Source organism: Cyanistes caeruleus, chromosome 6 (genome assembly GCF_971803275.1).
Source record: "Cyanistes caeruleus chromosome 6, bCyaCae1.hap1.1, whole genome shotgun sequence".
In the NCBI taxonomy this organism is placed as follows: domain Eukaryota; kingdom Metazoa; phylum Chordata; class Aves; order Passeriformes; family Paridae; genus Cyanistes; species Cyanistes caeruleus.
The window spans coordinates 27,092,655-27,113,268 of NC_141706.1; the positions used below are offsets into that span (position 1 = coordinate 27,092,655).

A 20,614-nucleotide genomic window follows, 5' to 3' on the forward strand; every position below is an offset into this window, starting at 1 on the left:
AAACAGCAATGCTAATGAGATGGACTCTTAGCAGCTATTACCACCTGCTCTGATATGGTTTGCACATAAAAGAAGCTGGAATGTATTTTAGGATCAGAAAGCTCTGCTGTATATCTAATTCCTGTTCCTACCTTGGCCTAGATTGTCCTTAAAAGGGTATTTTCTATTACTATATCAAAAATGCTGTTAACTAAACTAAGACATTTGGCTTTGTCTACTTTTTTTTATGCATATAAAAAATTAACTTGTTTCAGTTTCAGAAAGCTCTTTAGAAGTCTCCTTAATTTTTCTAATACAAAATGTAAATATAATGTATATGTGTTTCTCATTACACAGTGTATAATTAAGGCATAAGCAAAATCCCGAGACCTTACTACACAACGAAGAGTCTTTCTTTCATTTCATCCACTGTATAGTTCTTTTTAAATAAATATACTGGATACATGACAATATATGACTAGGAACTGGCTCTAGGTAAAGATATTAATATGAATCTTTGATTAGTGATAGCCAAACATTTAATTTAAAAGATAATCTTGCTTAGAAGCATTTAATATTTAAATTATTGTTACAAATAATACAAAAGTAGCTGGTGATATACAATATATTACAACAAAACTAACTTTTTATCTTTGAATTGAAACTATTTTAAAGTATATTTAGTAACAGTATATTTAATAACGTAAGTTTATTATTCAAAATTATTAATGATGTGTAAAACATATCTACAGTGATTAAGTTTTAGAGTAACATAACTATCCATCAGCATGGAAAGGTACTATGTCATGCAAGGCAAAGGATGCTGCTTGAAGAAGAGGAATAACCATATCAAAACACTCTAAGAGATAAAAGGCTAAATCATATCATTTTATCTGTCAGCTAAGGATTCTAAGTACCATTTTCTGGGAGGATAATAGATGTGTCATCAGCACAACCATTACACTTCTTGCTCTGTTTCAAGTTTACATGCAATTTAGGAATTTATTTCAAAAACTCCCCTGCTTTTGAACAAATAAAACAAAAAAACAACAACAAAACAAAACAAAACAAAAAAACCCAAACAACCCAACTGAAAAAATAAAAACCCACCTCTGGAATTAAGCATTTCTCATGCATCCATTAAACCTAACATGACAAATGAAAAAAATTCCTGTTGGAAAAGCCCAAACCCTTTTAATTTATGTTTCATTTCAGTTTGGCTACAAAACAAAGAGTTAAAGTATGTGAATTATCTGCATATCTCAACATGTTATTGAGTCAAAATGTGAGCAAAATGTAAAGCAATCCTCAGCTGGGTGCAGTCAATGTGCCAACATCTGAAATACCACATAATAAAATGCTATTGCATAAAAGAGATTTTGGGAGTGAGGGTAATTTCAGTTGAGCTAAATAAACCAGAAGTTTGTTTTTCAAGAGGAGGAGATAGTTATTTAATAAAATATAATCAACATTGATAGAAACTGATCAAAATTAACAAACAAGTACTTTGCTGCTTGATAGCAAACCAAAGCAGGGTTATATTCTGTTAAGATTTCCCCTTTAGGATCTCTCAAGCTTACAAGTGCTGTAAGTATTTGGAAAAAAAGGAAATCTATTTCTAATTTTGACTAATAAACTAACAAACCAACAAGTTAAATGTTTGTTGCACTTGCTACCTTTTGAAAGTAATTCCATAAGAACGAGAAGTAAAAAAAAGCAGAAAGATATTTTTTGTTGATTTCAATAAATTTTATGAGTTTTTGAATACTGAATCTGTAACTTAAGCATAGGAAAAAGTCAAGAAAATATTTATGGACCTCATAATTTTGAAAACAACTTTTCATATGCAAACTTGATATAAAGTCGTGCTGCAAATAATGGCCTGAAAAGATGGCAAAGATGCTTTAGGGAAAAGATGTTTTCTCCATTCATCTCAATGGAGCTGTTCACTTTAACAATCATCTCTGAAATGTAAGAGTCAGTTTTAATAAGTTACTGAAGACATATGATACAAAAGTCACAGGCCTATCTTCACACTTCACTGATGCTAAGAATAAGAACCTTGCAGAATACACAGAAGCTCGTTTGCACTTGAAGTACTGCATTATCTGCAACTTCAAATGGTGAGGGTTTTAAAGGCAGCTTTACTTGAGTAGAATAAATTTTGTATAGGAAAGTCCTGAGGGAACATAACTCAGTGCAGCTCTATTTCAGTAACTGCTTCAGAGAGCAGATTAACAGTCTGCAGAAACTTGCCTAGTCTGGCTTACAAAAAACTGCTACATCCACTCAGAATCTGGTATACTGTCTAAACATCTGTATTTTTCTGATGTCATAACAGTATTGGTTGTTATTGAAATGACAGTCTTTCCAATATGATTTTCTCTTAATTGCTTTTAGATACTCAGAGCCCCTAAAACATTGAATTCCATCACCAAAAAATGAAATATAAGTATCATTATAGCTTATAAACATGCTTGCTGTCAAACCAGTCCAATTCATGCATTTTAGATCTTTTCATTTGAGCACATAAGTCTTCTTTATTAATAGATGTTCAATATGTCAAATAAAAAAGTTTTATTTTTCTGTTTGAAATAATTATAGATTTATAAATTAGATGATCAAGTAAAAATAATATTAAATCAACAGGAAACTTCAAAACTATATAGAAGACTCCAAATTTAGTTAACCAGTGGAGTTTCTTTTGTGAATAAGACACTGAAGAAGCAGTTGAAGAATATTCAAAATATGGTCCTGACCAGAAGAGAAGTAGTAAGAACTAACAGGTACTTTACTCTTCTTGTTTCTATGATTTTCCCTTGTTATTTGGATTTCAATGTAAAATTAGTACATTTACAAAACTATAAAATAATCAGACATTGAAAATAAAAACGTAAGGGAAAAGCTCTGAAAAGTCTGGAGAAATTTACTTTCTTCTAGTAAACATGTTGTTAAAAGTCACTTATAAGCTGTAAAGAAAGCTTTTCAGAGTAGACAGGAAATGATCATCCTTTAGACTCTTTTCTAGTCAGAGGAAAACTCAGAAATAGACAGCTTCATAGCTCACTGGTCCCAACGCTGAAACAAGATCAGCAGGAAAAAAACAGCACCAAATGGATAAATAAATATGATTAGGTATCCTGGGATTTCTTGATAGGAATATATTTCTCTGAGAAAATGAGAGGGTTTATCTCTGTGGACACCTGTTGGTAGCCAGAAGAAAAGTCAAGACATTCTAATATATATTTAGGTAAAACAGAACAGCAGTACAGACAGGAATTATCCCATTGTCTTAGGAAGGTCTGCAGCCTCAGAGCCCTGAGAAACTGGTTCATGACATTCCTGATTGTGCTTTCACTCTAAACAAGTTTTATTAGAAAATTGCTTTGAGACTGCTTTCTTAAAATTAACACTGGCACAGAAAGACTCACAAATGCTAACTAATGTATCATTTGTCTTTCATTAAAATGAAAATTAATTAGATATAATGACCAAATTCACCAATCATTTTGGAGAAGGCAGATTATTTGAAAAGAGCTTTACAGCATTAGTAATGCTGACAAGCCCTATTGTTTTAGCATATTTTGGTATGCTGGGTTTATCTTAAAAGCACCACTCCAAGAATGAATCTGTTTTGCAAAATCATAATTTTCATGCTTTTTTTTGGTAACCAGATTTTAATGCTGCATGTATAACAAGGTGAAAGAAAACAAAAAACCCCAAACCCTCAGAAAGAATCCCCTCCTACAAAACCAAACAGCCAAACAAGCAAAACAGTCACAAAACTTCTACTATCCAAATACTTAGAGATTCAGTAAATAAGGGAATGGAGGGTTTTAGGATCTGATTCAGGGTTTTAAATGTTTTAAATGGTGAGAATGTTCAATTGTGCTAATTCAGTTGAGCACAGACTGTAACGTTCTGCATACTCAAATAACATCTGAAGAATAAAATGTTATCTTATGCCAGGAAGGAGTTCTTGAAACAGTTTAATATATGTTCTGAAATGTTTAATTAATGGAATATTTTGCCACTGTATCCTAGAATCAACAGTGTTTTTTTGCATAAATTATCACAAAGAACATAGTTTATAGTAGCTTATTTTTCAGCACTGACTTAATTCCTATTACTCTAAGTAAGCTTCATTAAACTAATTGACTTAGCTGGAACCACTCACAGTAGTTAAGGTTTGCAAAACTGCAAGAATGAGCTGTACTGGAAAAGAGAATAACACAAGTAATTCTGCCTATAGTGAATAAAACTAGTGAGTTATTTGATTTATGATGTATAAAGCAAATAAATTATCTAAGAAACTATAGCTGGCATAGCTTTTACAATGACAGCTCATGCAGAAACAGACTATCAAGATTTATATTTTCTGAGCTTTCTGAAAAAGATTAGTAACTGTATTTGTGACAATCCCATTTTTTTACCTAAAACCACCAAAAAGACAGATTTCTACTCAGATCCAACACTTACAAGGAGGAAGGATGGTCTTAGTTCTTGTGGTCCAGTCATAAAGCTCCTCCACAGCTCTATTTCAGACTACTTATGCAATCTTAGATGAGTGACTTTATTATAGGGGCCCTCAGTTTCCTCAAATCCTCTCCATACTAAAACTATAATTTTCTTCTGCAAGAATGTTGCTGGGTTTGGATGGCTGAACATTATGGAGCAGCATCAATATAATACAGCTGCTCAATATATGTACTCTAAATACACAACTGGGTTTTCAAAAGATCTAAGAAACTAGTAGTTAAAATGTAATAAATAATAAATTATCATAAATAATAAAAGAAACATACAGCTGTTAAGCCTGTCTCCTCAAGTTTTGACACAGTTATTTCTAAGTAAACAGAGGTAACAGTATTTTATTATATCATAACTTCATTATGAGGATAAATTTACTAACATTGGGTAACATACTCCAGAATATGAAGTGGCAAACAAATCATAGAAATGTCAACCCCTTCACTGATAAGCCTGCTTCTCAAAATATATTTTCTTTCAAGGTTTAATTTTAATTACTATTAAATCAGGCTTCAGATTTTCCATCAAAATTCACTACTTTGACATCATCATTTGCTCATGTACCTGTAAACACAAAATGGACATCACAGTTATGGTGTGAGACAAACCTTGAAACCATTTGAAGTGGTCTGCCGTGCAAGAGGATAAATAGGAGATGTCAAGCAAAATTCAGAAAAGCCCATGTCTGATTCTTTATCAGAGAAATATCCTTGAAAATAATCAGCTTCTAAAGAAATGTCATCCCAACCTAGTGACAATGCCCCTGCCATCTGTTACTTTCATTTTGAAGGACTTGTGAGTTCCATCAGTGGGAAATCACTTTTCTTTGTTTGCCAAAACTGCTTTAGATCCTCAGTACATCCCTTTATGTCTCCTTCTTCTTGTATGACTAATTTATGATCTATCTCCTTCAGAGGCAGCTCCAGCCTCATTAAAACTGACTCCTGTTGCCTTGGTTGAGTGTGGCTTCAATGGGAAAGCAACATCTGAGTGCACTAGTTGACCCGAAACTTACTCTTTAACTCCAGCCCAATCAGCTGTCAGAATTTTATCAAAAATGAGACACGTTGTAAGAAGGGAAAGCTTTATCCACATTACTTAATTAGATATGTTTTAATAAAGACATGACCTACTGCCTCTCTTCCCACCTGCAAGCACTATAATTAAAGTTTCTCTAATAGAACAGCAAGCTATTTTTGTTCTCTTACCATTTTTAAAAATTGAATACAATTCTGCGGGAACTTGAGAAGTGAAAAAGGAAAATATGTCAATCCTAGTACTATGATAAATCTCTATACATACTTTTTTTTTCTTTTTTCTTTTTTTTTGTGGATGCACAGTTAAGCACTTAAAATAGTAAACATACAAAGGTAGCAGGTATTCTAGAAGTTCTGCTTGGCACCTTGGTCTTTTCCCCTAGTCAGTAGGAACGTTTATTGTGTAGAATCATAGCAAATCAACACACATTTGTTTATTTAGCCACATATGGGTACTCAGGGTCCTTAGCATCAAAACCATCTGGACTTTCACAAGTGGTAAACACATAGTGGCTCTTACGTCAATGCGTGTGTAAAAAAACATAAAAATCATACACGTGATTCAGTGATGGTTTTAGGTGTTAATCTATGTGTATGGATCTATTTGAACTGACAAAACAACTAACATGAAAAGAAAAACAAACCTCTAAATGAATAGGAATTTTATCTAAATGGAGGCAAACCAGACTACCTCATTTTGTAGTGTTTCTATTCCAGGAAATAACTACCAGTGAATAACATTAACAAAATGTAAAATGTTGCAAAGCTCATGTTCCAATTTTGAAAATTATGAAAGAAATTCTTTGTTTACCAAATTCAACACATAATTGATAAATCCTTAAAATGACAGGTTGGGAGAATAATCCATTCACAAACACTGACAAAGCAAAATGAATGAGCAACCTTCTCCTAAAATTGAGAATCTCTGCTGTTGTTTATAGTTGATATGCAGGGGATCTAAATTATGTATATGAGAGTTTACAAGCATAAAGAGTAAAGAAAAAAGAAATGTTTCTAGTATAGGAGGCTAATAAGTTTTATTCCAGAAAGGTCTTATTTTTATTCTTGTTATTTGAAGAGACTAAAAGTCAATGGGTTCCAAAGAAAGAGTTTGAACTTCATATCCATTTACTGACACGCTACATGAAAGACATGTGAGATCAATGATGAGATCAAGATAACCAAAAAAGACATGTTATGAAAAGCCACAGGCAGGATGATACTCTCAGCACGTTCAAGGGAAAACATCCATAAGTCAGGGAGTGAAGGTGTTTCAAATGAAGTGCTGTAAGACAGTGTGCCTTAGCAGACTGCATTGAAAGGCTCAGCACAGAGCCAGCATTCACAGCAGCAGTCAATGTGCAACTTTAAGCAAAACTGTTCCTGGTAACTGAAATACTTAATGGAGAGAAAGCCTAAAATCTCACATGTAGAAGAACTGCTGAGACTTCCTTCACATTTCTGAGCATAAAACCTAATCTTATCCAGATGTACCAATAGATGAAAAAACATATTTCCTGTGGTTAAATAATTGCAACTGAACTTACTGACCAGCAAAGATCAGTGGAAAATGGAATATTGCAGGTCAGAAAATGACCTCAAGTCAGAATAAGCAGGCTTAATGAAAATGTAATTATGAAACCTTAAAGGGTAGACTAGAAATTGTCTGGGAGACAAAGGAAATTGTATTTTTAGTCTCCCCTGCCCTGGAAAAGCTTTAACTCAAAATTATCTCTGTAATGGGAAGTCACACTTCCAAACATCAAACTGATCTAGAATCTGTACTCTGTGACAGCAAATGAAACAAATAGCTGTTACTCAGTTTAGAGAAGACACAACTGAGGGAAGTAAAAGACCACTGCAAAGAGATTAAACTATTCTCCATTAAGCATTCTTGGTACCTCAACAAGAAATATTACATAATTATCATAAAGGCAATACATTTTTGGGTAATTTCTACAAGCAAGCATTAGAACACATACCTTACTCTGGATAACTAATGTTCTAAAATTCAGTTTTATTATGTTTCAGGAAGTGTACACTGCAGGTGCTGTCCTCCAGAGGAAAAGGACATAGAAATGTCCAAAGATGGGCTAGAGGACCTTCTCGTATCCTTCTGTACATTTTGTACATAATTTTCTGATGTTTAAAATCTTATTTAAATGGTAATTTTTGTTTGATTATATATCATTTTCAGCAGTCTCAGACAAAGGGAAATTTGGAATCATCAGTGCAGATTTTTTCCCCCTCTCTTCTCTGTTACTCTAGTCCCTTATAAAAGGTCCCTCATTTTTTATGAAATTATACTATTAATTCTAAAAAGTATCCATTTCTTTAACAACCTTATCCCTTGAAAAAACCTTTTGGGCTTTTAAGGAATGTTTTCACTTCTTCGGTCTCTGAAAACGGTGTAAGGAATTCAGGATTTCTTACTGGATTACAGCTTTATTTCATCTTTAGATTTACTTAGTCCAATTATAACAACAAATGGGCAGAGGCATTAAATGCAGAGCTTATGTTCAAAATCCAATGAGATATGTAAGAGGTGTGGCTGCCTTTATCCTTCCCTGCTAACCTTGCTGTTCTCCATTTCTCATGAGGGATAAGTACTTGCATCAGTGCACTATTGCTATTGATTTCTTTTCAGTAATATCCCTGCTAAGTATTTGACAGCACTACAAGAGGAAACACAGCTTCTTCTACAAGTAATGAAAACAGTGATACGCCCCCAGTAATGAAGACCAGTAATACTACCTTTCAAAATTAGTCAGAGGAAATATATCCCAAGCACTAATCCATCCTTGTAGTTTCTGTCCCATCAAACAGCTGGATGGTCACACAAGTCTATCCCAGAATAAAGCTTTACAAATGATAAAATATAACATAGAGCAAAACCAGCACCAATTCAAAGGGTTCTCTCACTTGGAGAGCAACATAACACTGGCCTCTGTGTTACAAAAAATACACAATAGGCATTCATACTCAATCTCTCAAGGGATAGCACTATTTACTATGTTAAACAAAGATACTCGTTCAGACCCTGAATTATTTAATCCATTTTAGAACAGGGAGGTAAAGAGTTATGTGGATTCATATTTGCATATTGGGTTATTCTGAGGAAGTCCAGACCTCCAAACATATCCAGAAGACAATAATCATATTGGTTGTAAAAGTCTAAATTAAATCTGAATCCAAAACCAAACTTTCTGCAAAGCTAACAATTGCTGTGTTACATAGCTAGTATAGTAGTTTTCTTGGTAAAATACATGGTGGTGTCAGTATCACAGGTCAAAATAGGCATTTTTTTACTGAGCTGCCCCCTGCACTTGCTCCTACAAGTGGTCCTTTGTAAAACAAAATAAAAGCAATCTTCCCAAATACCTGTAGTTAGAATTCTAAGCAAATGAAACTGTCAGATGTTTTCCTTGCAATTATCGACCTTTCCATTCATCGTCTTTCTTGAACATTAGGTTGTCAGCTATGAGTCCCTGGAGTAATTCAATTGCTGTTTAGAGTAGCAACTTGTGGAAACTCACATTTTGGTGTGTGGTCTAGCCTCCTAGCTATGATTTGTTGTAAGGGCCATCCTTCATCACCAAGGTTTCCTTTAGTGTGATGAGTTAGGATGCATGAGTGAAATAACTACAACCCAGTAATTCTTTAAATCAACCTTGAGAATTCACGCCTATATACAGTAATAGCATCAAAGTGGTCTCATCTTCTTTATCTATTTGTAATCTCTAAATGAGGGTGGTGGAGTGACCCTGACTGCATGACAGGTGCCCAACAAGCTTTCCTATCACTCCTCCTCCTCATCTGGACAGGGGACAATAAATATAACAAAAGAGTCACGAGTCAAGCTAAGGACGGGGGAGATCACTCACAATTACCATCAAGGGAAAGACAGACTCAACTCAGAGAATTAATTTAATTTATTGCCAATGAAGGCACTTCAGGATAATGAGAAATAAAAACTAAACTTTCAAACACCTTCCTCTCACTCCCTCTTTGCTCCTGGGTTCAGTCTCGCTCCCACAATTTTCTCTCCATCCTCCCATGACAATGGCAGAGAGGAACAGAGAGAATTGACAGATACTGTCAATTTATCACATGTCTCCCCTGATTGTTCCTCCTCAGGGGGAGTACTCCTCACACTCTTCCCCTGCTTCAGCATGGGGTACACCCCACAGGAGACAATTCTCCATTAACTTGTCCAGTATGACTCCTTCACACAGGTTGCAGTTCATTAACTGCTCTAACATGTCTTTTCTCCACACAGTACAGTCCTTCAGGACCGGGCTGCTCCAGCCTGAGTTCTCTGTGGAGTCACAAATTCTTCAGGAGCCTGATTCATTGTGGGTATCCCACAAGTCCACAGGTCCTGCCAGGAGACAGCACAAATGTGGAGCTTCCTATGGGAAGCCTCCTTTGAACACCCTCCTACGGGATGGGTTCCTCCATGGGCTGAAAGTAGATATTTGCTCCACCATGGACCTCCATGGGCTCCAAGGGCTCAGCCTGACTTGACCTGGGCTGCACCACAGGCTGCAGGGGAATCTGCTCTGGAGCACCTCCCACCCCTCCTTCTGCACCTTGGTGTCTGCAGGCCTGCTTTTTTCAAATATTCTCACTCTGGCTGCTGTTCTGCAACAGGGATTGGGATTTCTCCCCCTGTTTTTGAATAAGGTATCACAGGGGTGCTACTGCTACTGTTGCTGATGGACTCAGCTTTGGTCAGTGTCTCTGAAGGTTCCATATGAGGAGGTTCCAGAATCTTCTTACTGAAGCTGCCTCTGTACTCTCCAATCTCAAAACTTTGCCACTCAAACCCAATACAATGATTCTCATCTTTAATTTCTATCAGATTACCCATTGAGACCATGAAGGAGATAAATTTTATTTTCCCTAGTGTATACTCTATTGTTTAGTACATTCACCGAAACACAGACGAATAGCAAATAGTTCAGCTTGCAAGACTTTCAGGTGAAGCACCAGCTCTCTCTGTACTATGATTAGTTCTGATAATAGGCCATGGACCTGCTACTGTGTCATTGTTAGCAGTGCTCAGAGTTGAGCAACCTTTAAACATTACTACAAAGCAAACAGTTTCAGCTGGAAGGCACAAAAGGTACTCTGTAGGTGTCATTCTCTTATGACTATTTGTATTTTCTAAGCAGATTCATGTGCTATTTAAAGTAATAGGTTGTCTTAATTTATGGGATATATTCAATAGAAAACTATCAGCTTCTATCACAGAAAATGCTATCTCCTATCCCTGAAAACATCTAAGCAGAGAGTATTTTCATTCTACTTAAAAAACCCTCCTTCCTTAACACTCATATTACCACAGACAAGCACTAGAACTAGAGTGACAAATGTAGCATGTCAGGCTATATTTTTCAGCACCCACACCAAAACACACTGCCACTCACAACTGAATGCCAGCTTAGCCATCATGAAAATGTCCCCTGACTCTGTCAGCTACAGTCAGGTTCTTGCTGATGGGTTGTCCTGTCAAGGTACTCTCAGGAAAGTAGAAGTTGCTTCTCTTCCATGGTATTTGAATGAAGATACAACACCTATTTTTAACACACAGCAAGAAGCAGCTACTTTTATCCACTACTGTTATCCACTGTTTTGTCTTTGAAATTAAATACACTTGAAAAGAGAAAAGTTTCATAGAAATTGTTAAGCACATTGTACTACATGCATTGATTCCATGCACTGATTTTTTCACCGTGCATATTTTACCCATTTTTAAATTCCAGTTTTATCTCTGAATAGCATTTACTAATTTTTGGTGAATAACATATATGTGTATCATGGCATCAGAACTGATAACTTCTGATAACATTAGTTGCAAAACTTCATACTGTCATACTTCTTAAGAAGAAAACTTTTTAATAGAGGAAAAAAGGAAGATATCTTTTCCATTTCTGAGCTAGACTCCACAGAGCACATAACACCCCTTTAAAAGAGACTGTGAAAACTACCAGCATTTCTTGACAATTTTCACTTTTGATAAATACAAGAAAGATGAGATACTATGGTGGACAGAGTCAAAATTCTACTGCTCAGGATGGCACACACTGATGAAAGGGAGATCAGAAATAACTGCAAAGACACAAAAAGATAAGAAATATCTAAAAGGGTATTACTAGCAGTATTAGAGAAGTTTATAAAATTAGGTTTTATTATAGAAACAAAGACCTAACTAAAAATAATGTAACTAAAAATAGAAATCCCAGCATCATTAAAAATATGTATATGGGGACTGAACATTAATTGAACATAAGTATTTTTTCAAAAGGAAAGTGACAATTAGGAAATATAGCAATCTATATTTTTTCAATATACGATTTAATAAATAAAGAGGTTGAAGAAAATAGCTCATAACTAGAGGATTCTCAAGAGTTTAAAAACAGATCCATGGCATCTATGGTGTAAAATTTTATATATCTCAGACAGAAGTGACTTTTTTGTGCAAATTATCTTTTTCAAATACTCATGGAGAACAAAAATTTAAATTTTCTGGTGATATATTTATCCAAATTTCTGTATTTTGTTTGAAATTCGTGGCTTAAAACCTGTTATCTCTCTAAAATCTCTTCTTAGTCCAAGAAGTGGATCCACATTAATTTCTCCACAAGCCTCTCCCATATCTAAATTCTGGGGTAGGATATGTCCTACTTGGGCTTCTGAACACAGTTTGGCAACTGAGAGTATCAAGTACATGCAGTTATAACTTCATAAATATATTAAATCTGTGCTGACTAGACAGCTTTTAATTTTCTGTTGAATTGTGTGTGACTCTACACTGTCTGTAAATATGTCATTTCTCACATGCTTGTCTAAGTGAAGCAACAGGTTGCCTCAGAAGTTACCACTGGCAGTGATTGTTTGGGCTGACGTATGGAAATTGACATCTTTAAGCAGTGAGATACATGGAAAAATGGAGGAAGAATGCTCAGTGATTTGACCAAGGCCAGATATGATGAAGCAGTAAAAGTTAGATTTACAGCAGAGTCAAAAAATGCTTTGTTATGTATTTAAGCTGGTTGTTCAATATCTTGGGTTATCTTTTTCTAATATTTCATTTGTTGGGCAAACTAGAGATAATATTTTATTTTTTTAAATTACTATATTACTGTATGCCACATGCTATTACACCCCCAAAAAACATCTAAAATGAAGTAACTAGGCCAGGTAAAACCCTTATCTTGAATTTTCTCATCAAGGTCTTTCTCTCACAGTCTCATCTACAATTATTTCAAATGTAAACAAAGTCCTAAAGTCTAGATGTACTTGAGCTGCTCTCTAGTTTTACAAATTCAGTAAATCTAAAGAGAGCAGCAGGTATCTTGCTTCTATAGGATTTATGCAACTAAACTAACTCAGACCCTTTAGAGCTATTTCAAGCCCTACCTCTTTCTGCTCTCTTCCAGAGCAGAATAATCTCAAACAATTTTTCCAGGAAGAGTGACGAGAAGTAGATTATTGAAGCCACTTAGAGGCATTATCACCTTCTTCCCAAACAGGGTAATTCAGCAGGATGATAGGCCTGTATTCCATTGCACCTCTAGTGTGTCCTTTGAGAAGAAGCAGAGATTGCATTTTCTGTCAAATACACTTTATTTTAAGAGATAAGTGAGAGAGGTGTTAGGCCATTTGGAGGGTTCTCAAAGCAGTATTACACATTCAGTCAAAGATGGAAAACTTGACCCTCCAATGACCCTAATGCTTAATCTAGACAGTGCAATAATATTTGCCACAATTCACCTGCTAAATCATCAGGCAGAGCTATGAAGAGAACAGATTTTTCTTAATGTCACTCAGGTGATTGGTCTATCTTGTAATTCCTTTTGACATTAAAATGAACAGATTAAGCAGCAGGAAATGACACAGTGGCCAAATTCCAAACACTTGCTGCTGATTTCAGCTGGATTGCTAAATCCCTCCCAAATCACACATCTGCAGTATATGCAATGTCCAAAGAATCACTGATTAGAATTCTTGTTTTACCTGATATGCTACTATGTGACTGGGGCTTTTATCCCTAAAGGAAAAATGAAACCTTTAGCAAAATAAGGAATCACTCATGCATGAATTTTAGGGCCAATGTTTAAAGATATCTCAGATCCCTTTTCTCTACAAAATTATGTCCAGGGAAAATCCTCCTTAGTTAATAGCAGTAAAAGGCCTTTAAGGTGCAACTAAGCAGTGCTCACTTAGCTTGATAAATTTATGATATATATACCATTTAACACAAAAGGAAACAGTAAGAAAACACTCATATTATTGCTGTGTTTTCCACAGTGGCTAACCTGTGGCTAAAATAAGAAATTAACTCTCTGCAAAGCTGTATTTTTAAGTTTATTAGAAAAATAACTTTCAGATAATAGACTAGAAGAACTCCATTGGGAATGGCAATAATTGAGTATAAAGAAGGCAAACCCATCATCAATACCAAATTATGATACACCTGCACACTTAGTGGAACAAAAAAATTTAAACATTATTTTTCTAATGTTCTTCTATATATGTATCAGGATCTATGATAGAAATAATTTTTTAAAACAATTGTATCTAACACATAAGATAGTGAAGAGATCTTTATCCACAACAGATAGTCTATTTCTAGATATTCTTTGCACTATCTGCTAAGTTTAAAATATAGTTTGTATCTCTAAGTCATATTCTATAATGCATTCCCATTTAGCACGCCTCTTGGCAGGCTGGCCAAGACCTCTCCTTGGACAGCATCTCCTATACTTCAACTTAAAATCTTGTGACCTACATTTTACACCACTGCAATATACACTGCACACTTGGAGTTTATACACAACATTCCATCTTCCATAGTGGCTTAAGTTTCCAGGCCAGTACTGATTAAAGAACACTGCAAAAAACAGTGGAGATGATGTTCAATGAAAGAAATACCAGAATTTATAGGTTTTTCACTGCTGGAATCTTTTTAACTTTCCACTCCCCCCACACAATCCAAGGATTTCTGTTGACTTACTCATTAGAGTTTCTGTCACTCCTAGCATCACACAGAAGATTGATACTGAAATGTCAGAGAAGCTGGTAGTAAAAAGAGTAGTGACAGCATAGGAGGCAGTAAGATTTTCACAGCTTCAAACTTATATTCTATGTCCTATAGTAAAGGCATGAAGAAAACTTGAGTTAAAGTGACAGTCTGTGTGCAATTATATAGAGAAAATGAAATTTATAGGCAATAGGTATGCATTTTTCATAGAAAGCACAGGGTTTGAGTTTGAAATAAAGGATATTTCTTATCATTTTTTGTTTAAAAGCTATAGAAAATAGCTTAAGGGAGAGGAAATAATTGCAATTTTAAAATATTTTTAATCTGTTCTACTATCTGTTAGGGAAAAATAACACTATCCTAGAATACACCAAGGAAAGGCACAATAGTGTTTTATCTTGGTGACTAAACTGTTTAATTAATGCTCCTCTTTATCTTCTAAACATCGTCCTTACTAAATAATCTTTAAGGTCCCTTCCAACCCAAATCATCCAATGCTGTTCATGGGTTTTTTTAGGAATTTGGGTATTGTTTGGTTTTTTGGTATTTTTTTGAGAAGAATGGAATGATATTTGGATTCCATAACTGCATTCATAGGGTACTTCTACAGAATATGCTCGCTGGGATAAAGAAAACGTCATCACCAAGTTTTATTATTCCTGGTGGCTGATCTCATAGATCTTAAATCACATTGAAGGAAGAATGTGAATCTTCAAACTTGTTTCCAGAAGCTGAGGGTGTGTTAGGGGTGGGGCATGTTTTTCTTTTGACTTTTGAAGACACAGCAACAGATTGCTCCCCTCAAAACCCTACAAAAATTGATTTGCTTAAATGATCTATGACCACTAAACTCCAGAGAGAAAGAAAACCCTAAGGCAACAAGCCTCAAAGCACATGTGAACATAACTATGCATTTGAGTGGCTTTACTAAAACCAGTAGTCCTAACACTAAATATAAATTTAAGGATGAAGGGACATTTGCAGTGCAGAGTAAGAATTCATAAGGGTGTTCCTTTAGTTTCTGTATGTGGGTGTGTATGGGGGAAGTGTGTTTTATTTAAATGCATACTGACAGTGAAAATGTAGCAAAAACATTTACATGTACTTTTGGAAATATTTCTCTTAATTTCTAATTATTTTCAAACTACGCAAGTGCTGAGGACTATATTAACTCCTAAGGGAGTAATGTAAGTACAACCTCCTTCTTATCCTTCCCATAAAAAGCCAATTATGTTAAAGAGTATTTATCCCTGTATGAGGCAGGTTGTAGAAACAATCCAAGACTTTACCAGAAATATTGTTGGTTACAAATATTTGCTTTCCCAGGCTGAAAAGCTAAAATTCAGATATTCTAAGAAAATAACTGGTGGCTAACATCAGGCTTAGTTTTAGAAATTAAGCTCTTTAGGTTTTCAGTCACTGTGCTACGTATACAATCCCCTTTTTCAGCCTTATGTGTACATGCAACAAACAATAATCTCAAATTGGGGAATTTCTACTTGGTTTAATTTACTGCTAATTAGTGCAGTAAGGCAAGCGAGGCGTGGGGCAGAAAAAGAATGCAGTCAAACCCTTGGATGTCAGGGTCATGTACACAAATGTTTCCCTCAAATGCTTTGTTCTTCTTCCTTCTTTACTCTCCCACACTTAGCTTTTTGTCTCTTTTCTGATATGTTCTTTGCTCCCTCAGGTTTTCCTGCAGCTATTAGCATCCTTGCAACGTGGTGCCTCCTTCCAAGAGCATATCTCCAGCCAGATGCTCCCACACCCTCAGCTGCCTCTTTCTGTCCTAAACATTTTTCCTCATTGATGCCAGCACAGCGGATAGCACTGTGGTTACCTTTGTGCCACCAAAGCAACATTTACATGTTGCAATTTGCTTCAAGGAGGGGAAGTCCTGTGTTCTGTTTTCTCTCTGGTGCAACTGTTGCTACCACCAGGAATGATGAGAGACTGCTGGAACGACCCCTCCACATTTCTTGAGATGCTTTGCACTGAAGAAGTGCAAAAAAAAGGTATCTCAACATGTCGTTGTGGGATTTACTGAAATAAGAGCAAAATAGACTTCTACAAGTGAAACCAGAGTGGTGACAGAAAGACAATTTTCAGAGCTATAGGGAACCCAAAGTCCATATGGCTTAGCAAGAAGATTTAGAGAATGTAATGTGATCCCACTCTAGCTTTCACTCAGTAGGGTTATTGCCAAATTCAAACAGAATCTAAGTTCATATTTACAGAAAAAAAAAAAAAAAAAAAAAAAAAAAAATTCCAGACATTCAAAACTATTCATTTGATGCAAATAGTCCCTCTGAAAAGACAATGTGTACCTAGTCATTTCCAGATCAGGGAGGAACAAAATCAATAAAAGTGCCTATTGAATGCTGTATGTGCATTTTGTAATCAAAAATGTGCATATTTATGACAAATCAGTGATGAAACTTGTGGGCTTTGTAGCTAGCAGTACCTTTGGGGGTTTTTGCATTAATCTCAAGATTCCAGCTAAACTGTGACCCATAGTGCATATGCTATTGAAATCTTTTCAGAACCAGCAGTTCTCAGGATTTTACATTGGAATCAGGGAAGAAGGGGACCTATTCATAATTCACACACACATATTTTCCTTTATGTTTGTCAAGAGATTTCAAAATGCCTTTTGCTAACTGAAATAACAGCTAGAAATATACTTGACATTTCACTTATTTTTGAGTATTTTTAACCTTGGTGCAAATGTTTCATCTCTTATATTATCTTGTATACTGAGATGTGGTTCATGAAAAATTTATCTTCCATGTGGCATCCAATATTTGGAGGTTATACCACCTGGAATCTATTTATTCAAACACACCTGGTGCTGTCTTCTCTTTTTAGACTGTATTATAACTTAGCCTTGCCACTACCATGAATCATAATTTCTGGGCTATAGAGAAGCCAGTTTATTTCTTTCCCAATAAGTTACAAACATTCTGGAAAATGACTGAAAATTTAATAATTCCCAGTGCCATTCTAGTGGAGTTTCTCTACCAGTTGGAACAGTACTTCTGTTTTTATTTTGTAATTTTTTTTGTTTGTTTCATAAATGCCAGCAAAGAGAAAAGGACTAGGCACTCTTAGTATCAGAAGCCAAACTTTTTTTTACCCCCGAGCATATTTATTGCTTTGTTTTCTATTTAGTTTCACTGTTCTCCAAACAATTCCTCATCAGTGCATTCCCAGAAGAAACCACAAGCCCTGAAATGAGGGATTTTTATCTACAATTACATGACAGAAGGTACTTAAAACTCTGTGCACCTTAATGCAAGTCTTACTTTGGCAGTTCATAGAAATTCCCTCTGCTAGGGCCTGAACATCAAAAGAAATATTTTATGAGTTCCTAGTAGATTTTTCACATTAATTAAATTATTGTTTGAAATCCAAATACTATAAAAATTGCAATTACTATATTTTGCAATGACTATAATGTACATGATTAGAAGCAACATTAATCCATTTAATCTCTGGCCTTCATTTTACAATGGAAAACAATCTGTGATTATTTTCCAATATTCTGGCACTGTAAAGAGGACACTACAATATTTTATCAGCCCACTTTTGCCAAGCCAATTGTTTTTTCAGATCTCTGGGAAAAGAAGCAAGTTTATTTCAACTGTCAGATATTTAGTATAAAATAAGGGTCCAAGGAATAAAAATACCCTTGCTGCTACTGCCCAAATATAAAACTTTTACACAATATTTTTTAATCATTCTCTCTTTAATTTGCTTCTATTTGTTATACTGTCTCTCTGATATTGGTTTGTCTTGAAAAGAAATTTAAAATCCTGACGTTTCTATTCCTGTTTTGCTCATGGAGAATTAACAAAATGAAATAGGTGTCTCTCAGTCATCCACCGTGAAGCAAGTTCAGTGATATTCCCTTAATGATTTGGGTTGGGGGAGGATTCCTTCTCCCCTTTGTATAAATAATGGAGTTCCAAAGTAATTTGTGAGAACATTTCAACGTTAGTTATTTGGAGCTAGCCTTCCCAAAATATCTCTGTCCTCATTCATCTGATATTTTTATATCTTTTAGTAAAAGCAAAGCAAAAAACAAACACAAAAATACCCCAAAAACACCAAAAAACCCACAAAAAAGTTTATTAAAAAATAGTGGCAATGAAGATTCTAGCAGACCACACACTACAGCAATTTCCAGCACTCACCTACAGTATCATCAAGTGCCCAATGCAAACTCTTAGCACCAACCTCCAGCATTTGTTTTAGCATCTGTTTTCTCAGTGTGTCTGACGGTCACACAATTCAAGCATGGTGAGTTACCAGAACTTAAACCACCCAGAATTCCACAGATACTGCTCCCACCAGACTCCACAAGTCTGACCATATCTTTCTTATTTGGCCCTAGCAGGTCTGCTGGATCACCTCCCCATCAATGCCTGGATCGAGATGCTCACAAGAGAGCTGGACTCTAAAGCTGTCTTTGCAGAAGATGTTCAAGCACACACTAAAGATAAAGCTTGTAATACTGACATTTTCTCTTCTTTCTCATCTTTCTCATCTTTCCTGAGACACAGCTACAGGCTCTTTACTGGGCAAGGCACATCTCTTCTTCCTTCCCATCCTTATCCTCTCAGCAGCATGGGCACACCCAGAGCAGCCCTCTAATTATGTAACCTATCCTTCACTTTGTGATTCCAATGAGATCATAGCTCTGTGACTGCACATCAACTACTCATTCCCCCTGTGAGATTCCCATGCTGCAGGCATTCATGCATGGCATAAATGTAGCTTAATAAAGGAAAATGCAGTCTTCTTGCATTTAGAATAGAACAACCTGTGCAACAGGACTCTGGAGAGAAAGAAGCATAACAGCAATGTGTCCTTGTTGTAAAGATGACCTAAACCATACCAAGCTATGTACAGTAATAGAGCTTGAAGTCAGTAAGTTAACACAAGTGGTCATTGCCCTCCATTCTATGTCTTTGGGACTCCATCAATACCATGCTTTAATTTTGAGATGCCAAGTATAAGAAAGATACTGTCATGCCAGAATGGAAAACCACTCCTGTAAATTCAGCAAAGGGCCAGCAAGATGTCTAGGCTACTGGAGAGCCCAATGTGCCAGAAGATGCTGAGGTAACTGACTTAATTTTATTCCTAAAAAAATGAAAACTAATGTGGGATCTTATTGCCACAATGAACTATTTAGTGAGAAGGTAAAGACAGGTACTCCAGAACTATCTGGAGGTACACAGTGGCAGAGTGAGAGGCAGCAGATGCAAGATGCTTGAAGGGAAATTCTAATTAGATATAAGGAAAAAAAACCATTCACACTGACAGTGATCAAATACTGAAACAGGTGCCCAGAGAAGCTGATGAATTTACATTTTTGGACGTGCTCAGAATTTAACTGAACAAGCTTCAAGAACATCTTCATCCAAACTAAGCTGGTTCTGCTTCAAGTGTGCAGCCAGACAAAACAACTTCCAGAGGCCTCGTCCAACCCAAATTATTCTTGGATGATACCACTATTGAGGTCACTAAAACACAGCATATAGAAAGACTATTTTTATTCCTTTTTAGTTTTGAGAAAAGTGTTGAATTTCCTTCCTACAAGAGAGTGAAAAACACACCCAAATTTCCTAAAGTTCTGATGAAAACACATACAATGCTTCATTAATTCCTCATCTGCCTAAATATTAAAAGTAACAAAATTAGGAGCTGAAACCTAGAAAAAAATCAGGTTTATGTATTTCATTGCTATTGGAATACCTATTGTGTATTTCTGAAAAGAGGTGACTGGAAAATTCTCAGTGTACCACTTCTTCCTCAGGATTTTCGTTTCCTGTAAAGTTAAAAAGCAGTAATAATGATAATGAAAATGACAATGTATAGTTTAATATTTTTCTGAGTGTAAAATGGTTCAGATATTTACCTATCTGGCAAGCAGTCACAAGATATTATACATCCTGACAGACCTCAAAGCACTTCACAACTCTATAATAATAGACTAATTCCATTTACTATG

At 35.5% G+C, this 20,614-nt stretch overlaps 1 protein-coding gene across 6 annotated transcripts in view; it reads right to left on the minus strand.

The window, feature by feature from the left end:
* LRRC4C (leucine rich repeat containing 4C) overlaps positions 1-20,614 on the minus strand; it is a 587,704-nt gene that overhangs the window by 237,586 nt on the left and 329,504 nt on the right. The gene's annotated exons all lie outside the window — the stretch shown is intronic.